Source organism: Carassius auratus, chromosome 23, assembly GCF_003368295.1.
Source record: "Carassius auratus strain Wakin chromosome 23, ASM336829v1, whole genome shotgun sequence".
In the NCBI taxonomy this organism is placed as follows: Eukaryota; Metazoa; Chordata; class Actinopteri; order Cypriniformes; family Cyprinidae; genus Carassius; species Carassius auratus.
In genome coordinates, this window is record NC_039265.1 from 5,760,384 (window position 1) to 5,773,784 (window position 13,401).

Here is a 13,401-nt window from a genome sequence, read left to right on the forward strand (position 1 = left end):
TGTCTGAAAGCTTCGTTCCAATCCGCACTGAGACTGCGCATGCACTGCTCAGCGCGGGTCAGTGGTGTCTCCTGGAGAAACGGATGTAGTGAGGATTCTGGAGGCTGCACAGGCGGCAGCTTTCCTTGATGATGGACAAGAGCCGTGTCTCGTGGAGTCTGTGATTTGGAGTGTTCGCTGTGGTCTGAAAGTGTTTGTGTTCATTGTCAGTGTGCGGGTCATATTACACCCCAAATTCAGAGGAAAGATAGATGTGCTATAATAAAAACCAGAAAGAGATAGAAAAATATGACCAATTTTAGTATTCCCTCTTTTTTTTTTTTTTTTGGCATTGTTTTATTTCCAAAACAGTTAAGCACATCAGTTCTCAGTTCTGTGAAAAATAATGATATATCATTTAGCAATGTACGTATCAATAATTGTTGTGTTGCTTGAATCATGCTGAACATTTAATATATTATTGAATATATTGATCTATATATTATTTACATTTTGAATTTGATGTTTGAAATTTAGGTTTTTTATTTATGTTTTACTGTAAATCTAAATAAAGAAAACAGTCATTTAAAAAAGTCCTACGTGTTACATTTAATGAGAATTTTTGGGTGAAATGTGCTTAATTGTCAAGATAACACATTATTATTATTATTATATTTTTTTTCCTGTGTGTGTGTAAGAATATATTACATAAATACACTATATATAATATACATCTTTGCACAATATTGCAACACATTTGGAAATTTCACACACACGCACACACACGCACACACACACACACACACACAAACACACACAATAAGAATATATCGGGACAGTGACAAGGTAAAATGTCCAAATGTGTTGCAATATTTTTGGCCAAATTATGTGGTTAATTATCATTCAAAATTGTAAATATTTATTATAATAGTCCTTAAATTTTATATATATTTAGAATTTATTGTAAAATATAACCTGAACCATGCTTTAAGGAGAATTATCCTCTGTCACAAGGAGCGCTTTGCTATGAACGTGAGGTCCAGTGTGTACGTGGAGTGGAAATGATGCACAATGACCAAGCAATCTGTCTTGGGAAACAATAAGAGAAAATACCAGTTGATCTTTTTCAATCTATTGCGATAAAGATGACTTCTTTGAATCCCCACGGTTTCACCTTTAGCTTTATTGGTATATTCTGTAGGGACCACTATTTCATCACCGCTGTGCTAGCAATCAATGAGGGCAAGAGTCATGTTAACCTTTTCTCTTTTTAGTGAAACAAAATCAGATGTAACATGACATCCGCAGGTATTTCATTCCACTCTGACAGTGTGGGGGCAGCACCATTTTACAAGAGACCGTTCACTGTTGAGTGCAGGTATTTTTAGGCCTTTAAATTCAGAGGAACTACATTTCTAGATTCATCTTGGGCAGATGCTCAACAGAAAAAGAGCTGATTTGAGTGGCACTGCTCATAGCTCTCAGAGGGGCGTTAACCTTCTAAACTCTGCCCCCCAAAAAATAATGCTTCAAAGGTTGAACAGAAAGACGGAGTCAGAAAAGATTCATTAAAAGAGTCTTAAATTTAGATTCTGTGATGCACCCCATGCCCTGCTCACTTCACACCTCTTTACACATTAAAAGTGTCTTCACAGTTTGGTGAACCTCGTGCCCCAGAAAAATCAGATGAAAATTAAGCGTTTTTGTACTTTGTAACTAAGATAAAGTGAACATTTGGGGAATTCAAGGCACTTTATGAAGAGACTGATTTAAGGACTTTATCTATATATGCATCTTAACTTCTCAAAACTCTTTTTCAGTTTTTGTTTATGTCCTGTGCACAAGCCAGTATTTTCTAAATATTGAATTAGGAAAATCATCCTTAATAATGATGCTCAATTATAAATCTCTGCTATATGTACTCATGTTTGAAGGTTTCTTGTGAAGAGCACGTAAGGGGTTGGTGCAAAGGCCGGTGTTGTGAGGTGGGCTATGACTCATCAGCGTCCCTCCCGCTGGCTGCTGCGAAAAGGTCTAGCCCAGAAAGCCCTTCATATTTCTTTCCATGCATCTCTCACTTCTGTGGTTCTTTGGATTCGTGTAAAACATTATTGTTTCAGACTGACTTTGACTGTGTTCTTAAGAAGATGGGGGAATTCTCCTGTGCTTGGTTTTGCAGTGGTTTGAAAGGCAGTGTCAGAGTCTCACTAAAACTACTTTCATTTGTGCTGCTGTCATTGTTGCTTTGAGCAGTTGTCTTTTAAGAGTAAGAGCCCTCAGTATGAAGTTCTGGTGAATACTGGATCAAACGTAGAACAAGCTCAGAGTTTAGCCTAGCTGACAGATCTTGATCATGACTGCTTTTATGTATTTTACTTATCTGGTATCCACACAACACACGACTGATGTTAGTGTGATTTTATGTCTTGTCACTGCACTATTTCTTGATAGTCAGCATCGTGCTGTAGATCCGCTGTCGCCGTGATTTTGCCAAGCAAGACATGTTCCTGGATCAACAGCATTGTCCAAAAATATAAACTTTACCCAATCCCTGCCCCCAAACATAACCCTACCCATAATTTATTCCTAAAATCAGTGGGAAATGATAGCTGATTACCAAGAATGTACAGTAGAAGCACCTAATCCTGATTTTAAGCCTAAAACAGATATTTCTTGAAAAGTTATATCTGAATTCTGATTGGTTGATTGGAGTGTTGTTCCAGGATCAACAAGGATGTTGATCCAGGAACATGTCGTACTTGGTGAAATCACGCTCACCGTAGATCCGCACAGAAATACATCTAATGTGATTATGAATTTTGAGAGGACAACGTTTGTTTCCTTTCCTCAAGTACGTCTTTACAAATTTGCTAACAAACTTTTCCTCCAGGATTTTACAGGACGTTTTTCAAAATGAACGAATTGATTGCAGCCTTGCAACAATATTTATAATAGCAACAAAGCAACAATATTTGCGATATTTTTGTCTCGTTTTGCAGTGAAAACCTATCAATCATCATGATGTTCTTATGCAGTTTGTGTTTGTGATGCTGAGTACAGTTAACTGTAGATACTGAAAGTACAGTATCGTGTTAGACAATATTTTGCACACTTGCACTGAATCAGTATTTAATCAGTGACACTTTTAAATATTTCTTTAATTTTAATTAATTCATTAATATTTTTACCATTTAACAATTTATCATGGTCTCTTCTTACAATTGCATGCAATGCAAAATTAAAAAAAGATATTAATTTTTTTTGCAGTTTATAATAATATTATAAGTGACTATATATATATTAGGGGTGCTCCGATCACGATCGGCCGATCGTTAATGCACATCTCGTCAGTAAAGCCGGTTTTTCTAATCAGCGGTTAATTCCATCAGGTGCGTGATTTCACATAGAGCAGCTGTTACTACACAGAGCCGTTGTTAACTGAGAAGATGCGCCAATAAACGCTGAAAATTAACGTGATTTGCGCATCTTCTCTATTAACAACGGCTCTGTGTAGTAACAGGTGCTCTATGTGAAATCACGCACCTGATGGAATTAACCGCTGATTAGAGAACAGGTGTACTGACGAGATGCGCATTAACGATCGGCCGATCGTGATCGGAGCACCCCTAATATATATATATTAATAATATTATAAGTGCATTAATTTAAATCGTTAAGGTGTATATCCAGTAAAATAATGTTGATAAATACTGATAACATCAGATATTATGAGGAAAAGATGATTTATATATATATATATATACAGTAATATTTAAGATATAAAATATGATTTTTTGTCATTGAATTGGCCTCATATTTTAACAAACCAAAAAGCCAGTCGCGTTATGATATTCTGCTCTGTTGGTTTGGGGGCCACCTTCAGTGCAAGTACGTGAAAAATAATATCACACCTTCCCACAACAAACCACGTAATGAGGTGTCAGTTGATGAAATGTATGAAGATCAGGACTTGATTCGGGGGTGTTCAAATCCCTAACCCTAAGTGTTTCTAACCATTGTGAAGATGCTAATATGTAATAACAACATTGTGGCTATATTTCTCTCATGCATGCGTCAGTTGGTCCTAACTTTAAAAATCCTTAGGTGTCGTTCCAGCTTGGGATTGTCTTTCCTTAATGCAGACTAAGGTATATTCACTGGATAGTGTACAAGAGGAGACACGACCTGACCTTGTCAAGCACAGTTCAGCGGCTCCCAGCTCTCCTCAGCCGTGAAAACTGAACACAACAACAGGCTCAGTGACCTCCCCAGAGATACAACACAGAGCAGATAACGCCTATGACAGGCTTTTCTTTTCAGTAGTGTATATATCTGAAGCAAAAAGTTTCATATTTTTGAGGTTGTACATGTGACAGTGAAAGAGAAAGATAGGATTCAGAACTGAGTTTGTAGAAAACAGTTTGATTAAAGCAGCAAATCGAAATTAGCTTCACTGATTGACTCTCACGAGTATAAACTTTTTCCAGGATGATGGAAACATACCCCAGAGCATAATAACAACAAGAGTATAACGCTTTAGTTAATCTACTATAAAATGAATACATATATAATCAAAAATAATAGCTCAGGAGTCTTAACATTTATATTCCATTTAAGCATCTATTTTGTCTCAAATGCTTCAAATATAACAATAGTAACAACAATTACAAGAAAAAAATACCAAATACGATGTCAAATAACTATTTCAAAGCACAGGAGACAGTTATATAGCATGTAAGTATCAAGTATTACTTTTTTTTCAGAAACTAATACTTTTATTGCGCAAGGATGCACTGAATTGATCAAAAGTGACGGTAAATAGATCAGTAATGTTACAAAGGATTACGGTTTCAAATAAATGTTGTTCTTTCAAACTTTTTATTTATTAAAGAATCCAGAAAAATTATGTTTTATAGTTTGCACAAAAATATCAAGCAGCTGACTGTTTGCTAATAACATCGATAATAATAAGAAATGTTTCTGGAGCAGCAAATCAGCGTATTATTATGATTTCTGTAGGATCACGTGACTCTGAAGACTGGAGGAATGATGCAGAAAATTCAGCTTTGCATCACAGAAATCAATTACATTTTACATATTCAGATAGAAAACTAATGTTAAAGTGTAATGATATTTCATAGTATTGCTGTTTTTACTGTATTTTACTTCTTTCGTACTCTATCCATCAAAAACATTGAAGAATCTTACCGACTCCAAAATGTCGAATGCAAAGAGTGACTAATATGGGTTCAAACTGTAATCACTGCAGTTCTGCACAGTCAACAGATCCGAGGATCTTGGCTCTCTGCTTTTGCCGAGCCAGTGAGCGAGGATATGTAGTTAATATTGAATGCAATGCTGTTGGAAAGAGCAGGTCTCACTCTCGGCACACCTGAACCGTCTAAAATATCTCAGAAGCTCATTTCTCATTCTTAAGCTGGAGCGGAGCTGCCTTGGATGGATGGCCTAGCTCAGCTGAACCTGAGTTTATTGTGCTGTTCGTGATTCATTGAATTTCAATCCGTTTGTGTTGAACAGTAAGTGAAACCATGACTGTAATGCAGTTTAAAGGCAAGAGGATGGAGTCAGGGGAAGGATAGAGAACGAGAGAGAGACTGAGTGGGTGTGAGCGAAGGGGAAACGGGGGAGGGGAGGTGGGAAAAAAACAACAATGAAGAGATACAGAAGGATGAAAAGGACTTCAAGTGACTCACCAGAGAGTCAGTGAGGATCTTTAAAGAGCAAATATACACATTTGGCAATACTCACAGGGAACATTAAGGCATATTTCTATTCTGAACCATCACACTCCCACGTCAGAGTCAGAAGTGCTTTTGAGACGTGTTTGTGATGCGGTGATCAGTGTGTCATTCTGTGATTAGCTTGACGTATGCAATCTTTTTCTGCATATATGACTGTCGTACACCTTCCACATTGAAAGTTGTACGCGATGCAGGAGCTGGATGTGCACTGTGGGTAATGTGGGCCGATGGCTGGCTGGTCCTGAATGGCAAGATAAGCAGGGTTTCAGTACCATAGAGAGCGACCCGGGACAGATTACTGCCTCTCAGATAATACACTCTCAACAATGACAGAGAGCACAGAGAGCCCTTGCTTCTCTCGTGTGGCTTCTGTGCCTTTAATGTCTTTAGTCGCCGTTTGAATCCATTCTGTGCTAAAATTAAGATGCAAAGGTTTTTGTTGTGATACATGCAAAACATGAATCAAGTGACTCTAAGTTTTATTTGTATTTGCTGTGCAGTGTCTGGCAGTGTCGTCATACATTATGTTTATAAATAGAATTATGTTTGGTGTGAGACACAAACAACTACTAATGAGCAACAAGGAAAGAGAATGAAAAGATTTAAAGGGTTAGTTCACCCAAAATAAAAAATCTGTCTTTATGACTCACTCTTCTGAACACAAATGAAGATATTTCTGATAAAGTCAGAGAGCTTTCTGGCCCTGCATAGACAGCAAAACAACTACCACATTTAAGGTCGAGAGAGGTAGTAAAGACATCTTTCAAATAGTCCATGATGTGACATCAGTGGTTCAACATTATGAGAATAATTTTTATGCGCAGATAAAAAAAATTTAAACTTTATTCAACAGTTTCTTCTCTTCCGGATCAGTCTTCGATGCGAGTACTGTGCACAAAGAGTATTCTCGTATCTTAATAAAATTACAGCTGAACCACTGTCACATGGACTATTTTAACGATGTTTTTACCTCCTTTCTGGTCCTTGAACGTGTCAGTTGTGTTGCTGTCTATGGAGGGTCAGAGAGCTCTCGGATTTCATCCAAAATATTTTGATTTGTGTTTTGATGATTAATGGAGGTTTTACAGGTTTGAAACGACATGCGAGTCACTTCTTAATAAATTTTTTAGGTGAACTATCCCTTTAATATAGCTTAAATATAAACTCTTTGATGCAATGCAGTGTTTAAGGAAAATGCTCAGCATTTATTTATTATGTAAAGCCACTTTGTGAATAGTAACTTTACACAAAATATTATCCAGATTGTAGCCGAGACTGATCTGGAAAGACTGAATTTTACAGATGAATGATTTTCTTGATGAGCTGATCATGATGGTGTGCACCAAAGGTCATTATATGAATATAAATGGATTATGCATATAAATGGACCTTCTCAAAACATGAAGCTGTCTGATGAAGGCTTGCTTAAAGCTTATGGAGTTCCCAAGTAAGACGGCATCAAAAATTCAGAGATATAAGCTGGTTGGCCTGAACTTGACCATTCACTGGGACATTAAAATAAATTTTAATTGCTATTGACTTCTTTAGAAATTGTGTGAAAAAAATAAAAGAACATTTAATAGGTACATATTCATCATCATATTCATTCTGTGGCTTTATTACAAGTACTACATACATAATAATATATCCAGTTAAAAGCTGGTTTGAATGAGACTGTCAGTCAGCTAATTAAGTATATTAAACTGAAAAAAAACGAATCTTGAGGAACAGTTATATCACTTCTTCTGCTTAGTAGTAAGAATGAGAGTGAGTAAAGATTTGGCTGGTTAGGAAATGTCAGGTCTTTGAGCAAATTTAACACCTTCATCTTACAGCGTGAAAAAGAAAAATGAAAGTCCACACGACTGATTCCTGTTCAGAGGACAATGTCCATTGCATCGAACCCAGCATGCATTGTTTGCTATTTTGCGATTCTACCGCTCAGTGTTTTCTCTTTCTCTTCTATGACTTGTCTCAACACAGAGAGCGCATCATCACAGCTTGGTCTTGTAAATCAGTGTCAAGCCCTAGATGTCACAGAGAATAGAGCAGTCTGCTTGATATCAGAAGCTACTGTTGCTTTTCCTAAGTAACACTGGCCAAAGCTCGGAGCTGTCTCGGGTCCCTGTAAGTCAGAGACTCCTTATTTAGTCTGTTCCACTTATAGCATCTTGAGGAGGCTACACCGCAGGCAGTTGTCTTCTGACAGATGGCTGCACAGTTGTTGAGCCGGGGGGTAAACTATGGGGTTTCTTTTGTTGGAGGACAGGAACTGTTCATTTCTCACACTAAACTACCTGCTCTTAGGATTTCTTATATTTTCATATTGATAATATAGACTAATATGTGTCTGGATATGTGCCTGTCATTTAAAGGGATAGTTCACCCAAAAATGAAAATGTAATGTTTATCTGCTTAGCCCCAGGGCATCCAAGATGTAGGTGACTTTGTAAGCCAAAGAAATTTGGCCCTGAACACAGATCAAAAACCTAATTCCCTTAATTAAAGAACTGATCTCATATCTTTGTATAGGGCCTTTTTATGCAACAGAACATTTGTCTATTTACACTGGCAATAAAAACAAACAAAACATAACTGGTTTCAGATCAGCATAACCACTTACGATGAGGCCCACGTCCATGTGTCTGCTATGATTGCATCTTTAGTCGGCAGTCATTGATGAATTGAATAATATTCTCAATCTCTCACTTTCATCTCTGGGGTGACACACAATACAATAACAAGCTCTTAGTATCTATCTGCTGCAGACAAATGGGTTTTGTCCGCTGCCTGTTTTTATGGTCAGCATCTCCAAAACAAGTCTCGGTAACACTTTATAATAACATTCAGTTATAACACAAGTCATTTATAATGATTAACTAATCTTTTGCAAAGCATGACTATGTGTGCATAAATGATTAATAAGTAATATGTTAATATTTGTATCTATGTATTTGTAGATTAAGTTATAAATCATTTACAAGTGATTAGATGAAGATGAATAAAAAACATTTGATAAAAACGAGTGAAGAACACATTTACTGTATACTCATGTGCATTACGTATTATGTATGTTATTGTCTTTGACAGACAGCATGTTGAAGCTACTCTAATCGATATTTTCGCGTTCTTCTCGGAAAGCGATGCCGTAGTCGAAACATCCGGTAATGTGGATTTTGCTAGTAATGCATCTCATATACCGTGTATTGTGCATGTTACTCTTTGACAGACAGTGAAGCTGTGATGTTCAAATGATGTGGATTTAAAAACGGATGGATTGTAAGCTAATAATTATTCATTTTTTATGTATTAAGTGAAGTGACTGATGCACAAAAGTGTGTTATGTTGATGTTTTTAGTTCTAATATTCCAAACGACAACCAGCCTAAAGGTTTTTGACAGACATGATAACATGCATAAGGGTTGAACTGTTTGATTTTTGGGTGTTATTAAAAAACACTTGAGATATTCAAAAGATGTAGTCCATTATACTTATTTTACGGTGAAAATGAATAGGAATCAAACAAGTTTATCATAAGCACATGTCAGGTGTAAAGGGGGCACAGACCAAAGCAGTGTTGATTTGCTGACAAAGCTGTATTTGCCAATCTGCAGTGTTAAAAAGGGGTTTGTAGTGTTTCTTTGTTGTCTGGGTTTGTTAATCAAACAGATTTCCACTTCTTTAAAACCATGTTTGAAGTGTTTTGTAATGAGCTGTGACAGAGATAAACGCCTTTGATAAAAAGGATATGAACTTCTAAAGCAGCCTAAATCAAACCATGCACGATTACTTAACATGATCTACCTTTTATATATTTATTTTTTGTATTATTATCTTTCATGTACTTGGATGAGTTCTTGGTAGAGTGTGGTAGAGCCTGGATCTAAGACTGCTTTAACACTAAAGTCTTAAAAAATATACACCAGTGTTATTTTAATATCACTGATTTAGTATTATAGTTTATGTTAATACTTTTGGAATTAGATTTGTAAAATATATTTTCTATTTAATTTGTCTGTGTGTGTGTGTGTGTCTGTGTGTGTGTGTTCATTTTGAACGTTGTTCTGCACCAAAAAAAAAATATTTTTAGTTTTTATTTATTAGTTGTAGGTTTTTAATTGTAGTTCTAAATGAAAAGGAGAACTGTTGCCTTGTCCACTAGCTAAAATAAAATTAGTTTAAGTTATATATATATATATATATATATATATATATATATACAGCACTATATCAAGATTACAATAAAAGTTGGTGTGTTCTGCTCAGTATTGTTTTGTACTGTCTATCCTGTATTATATTATAATGCTTACAGTATTAATACACCCTATATGCACAATATTTATGTCCATTCGGTTAACGGGATTCTTATATCAGCGTTTTTTGGCAGGAATTTGGCAGGCGTTTTTGAGATATTGGTAACGTGGGCACCCGTGGCCTATGTGCTGACTGGCTCTCTGTTCATAAAACGCTGTGCTTTGCTCTTCTGTCACGTACTTCATGAATAACGCCACAGATATTCATTCAAATATTGTCAGATGTACTGGGTTATATTTACTACTCTCTTGCTCCTTACTAACTCACATGTTGTAACCGATCAACATCCGCTGTTACTGCACCCACCAATATGTTAATATTAGCTGCTAATATTACATAAATTAGCATTTTTATTCTGTGTTCCATTTTGGCAGATTGTCCAGTGCAACACCAGCCCCTTGTAACGCACCTCCCTGCGTTGAAGAAAGGGCTAGTGTGCTTGATATTATATGTTATGAAAGGCCGGGCCCTGATTGGCTGCTTGAGGTCTTCTGCAAGCGCTTCCGTATAGCAACAGACCCCCGTTCCCCCCTCCCCTGCCCGTTTCCCCATCCTCCCTTTCGTAAGACAGTGGCAGCCCCTCATACGGTGCTCAGATTCTGCCTCCGAGGGGGCTTTGCTCTGCTGCCGCTGCATCTGGAGGAGCAGAAACCATAGTAACAGCTAGGCTTTGCTGACCCTGGCTTTGCTGACTCCCCGCGCCGCACAGTTTTTAGGCTTGACCTGGATTCCATGTACCACTGGTTACTTGGGTAGAGACGCTCAGTCGATTGACCCGCTTCTTTTCTTGTATGGTCAATGATCAGAAGACCTCAGTGCATGTGGCGCGGTGCAGCGCCTCTGGGTTTGTGACGGCACTCTCTCGATGCCCCTGCCCACACTACACTATTTCAGTAACAATGTTTTGCAGAGCGTTGACTCATTTGCTCTATGAATGGAGCTTTTCCTGCGTGTGAATATTTAAAAGGATTAGGTCTAGCCTGCTTAAGGATATGATGCTGCTGTGGGTGTTATAGAGGCTTTGTATGATAAAATATGCAATTGTTCTTTCATGATAACCCGCTGCTGACTTATTCTCAGCTGCATGGTTGCGTGTGGTCATGTAGGTAGATGTATTTTGTGATAACATCTGCTTCAGCTCAAAACTGAAAGACTGTAATAGGAAATTTGTGTAGAAAAATAATAGAAAGGGTCTAAGAGGTACATGCTTTTGTAATTGCCTTTATTAGATAATTATGCCATTTCCCGTCTATGATGTCTTTTCCCTGACAAGACAGACTGCAAATATTAAATCAGTACGCAAAAATATAAATAGCCTCATAGTTAACATACATGAACTAATACCATAAAACAAAACAGAAAAACTACTTAACAAATCATTAGTTTATCCCATCTTTATTCAAATATGAATGTTTATGAATATATGTAATTTATAGTATCATGATAATATGTCACTATTTAAAGCTATGTTAATGATGTCAAGCTTTATTTTTACATATATAATAAGTTTTTCTAATGTTGTAACAAAATATGGCCAACCTGCACTTAATAACCTGCCCACAATGTACCCCCCCCCCCAAAAAAAACAAACAAATCAAATGAATAATAGTTTCTGAGAATTGAAGAAAAAAAAATCTGCAACCCAGACTTGATGCTGTGATGACAAACAGCAGTAAGAGTGTCACAAAAAATAAATAAATAAAATTCCTTTACAGCAAGGTAACTTTTGTAAAAATATATATTTTTTTACATATTTGTTAAACCTGTCATTATGTCCTGACAGTAGAATATGAGACAGATAATCTGGAAAAAATCAAGCTCCTCTGGCTCCTCCCAGTAGTCCTATTATCATTTGCAGTTACGGACCGCTCCCGGTAAGAAACAACCAATCAGAGCTGCGGTCCGTGACTTTGTTTGTGTTCAAAATGTAGAAAAATGTATATAATAAGCGAGTACACCATGAATCCATTTTCCAAACTGTGTTTTTGGGTGCACCTATAATAAGTGATTATATTCGGACTATTTTAGATTGCTTCGGGGGTACCGCAGCGGAGTAACCCAGTACCTTTGTGATTCTTCATAGACCTATACAGAGAGAAGTAGTTCCGGCTACGATGTTCTTCCACAAGACGCAAGCAGTTCTGTTTATTAACCGCTAGAGCGTCAAAAGTTACCGACTGCAACTTTAAGTATTTAAAGTGTTTCTAAAATGAGTAGGAAATTCATAAATCCAGAGCTGATCCTGTGACAACACACAACAGTTGTGTCTGCATTCAATAAAACACCCATAGTGTATCCTAAATATAAAATAAAATGGCCACACTTTATTTTAAGGTCCAATTCGCATGAGCGCTTTTGTGGACCTAACTTAACTTCCGGTAGACTCCAAATAGAATCAATAACAACAGCCAAGTCCCTCTAGAGTAGATATTTTTTGATAACAAACAAAATGTTTGCTGCGTGGATCAGGCGGACTTAATAAAAATGCAAATTCATTATTTGCCAACAGGAGATGTTTTACAGTTTTTCTCAGTCACTTTGGTGCATTTTTCAAAACAGAAATGAAATTTTCAAAACTACTTGTACAACCTCCACATCATCTAGTCATTAATACACATCATAAAACCAGTTTCTCATTCTTTTGAACAAGTTGCGATTGCTTTTGTACATTCATGCAATTGATTACGCACATTTATCTGCGGTTTCCTACATTATCAGTTGCTAATGTCATGTTGCTCAAAATGTATTATACAGTTTTCTGTGCAATAGTCTTACCCCCCAAAACATCTAGTCTTTAGTTCATCGTATAAGTCATTAAATGCAAAATGGTTAATCTAGTTGTCATAAACTGCCAAGCACACTTTTTATTTGTATTTTTACACACTATTATTAGATGTTTTGTCAATTTGGCATGAATTGTGCAAGTGAATCTTGACTAATGAAGAGAATGTAGATGATAAACCAATGATAAACCATTTCTCTGAAATAGCTCAAAGGTTCATCTCATGAATCTTCAGTAGGAAAGCTTATACTGTATAGACAAAGGACAACACAAGAGTTACAAATTCTGAAAATTGAATTATTTTCATCTTTGTTCCCATATTTCCTTTTCTATATCACAATGGCATTGTAAAAGTATTTTTTATTTTTTTATTTTTTTGGTCAGACCACTAGTAAAAGTGTAACTGGGAATTCTATCCAGTCTCTTTCAATCAACATCCCACAAACAGTAATGTGTAAATGTGTAGTTTTGAAATGGATATATGGCATACATAAGCATATGGCATACTGTTCAATACAGTAGTTTACATCAGAACATCCCTCCACTGTTAAATTGACAACATGA

The 13,401-nt window shown here is 36.5% G+C and overlaps 1 protein-coding gene across 1 annotated transcript in view; it reads left to right on the forward strand.

The window, feature by feature from the left end:
- phactr3a (phosphatase and actin regulator 3a) overlaps positions 1-13,401 on the forward strand; it is a 30,622-nt gene that overhangs the window by 1,006 nt on the left and 16,215 nt on the right. The gene's annotated exons all lie outside the window — the stretch shown is intronic.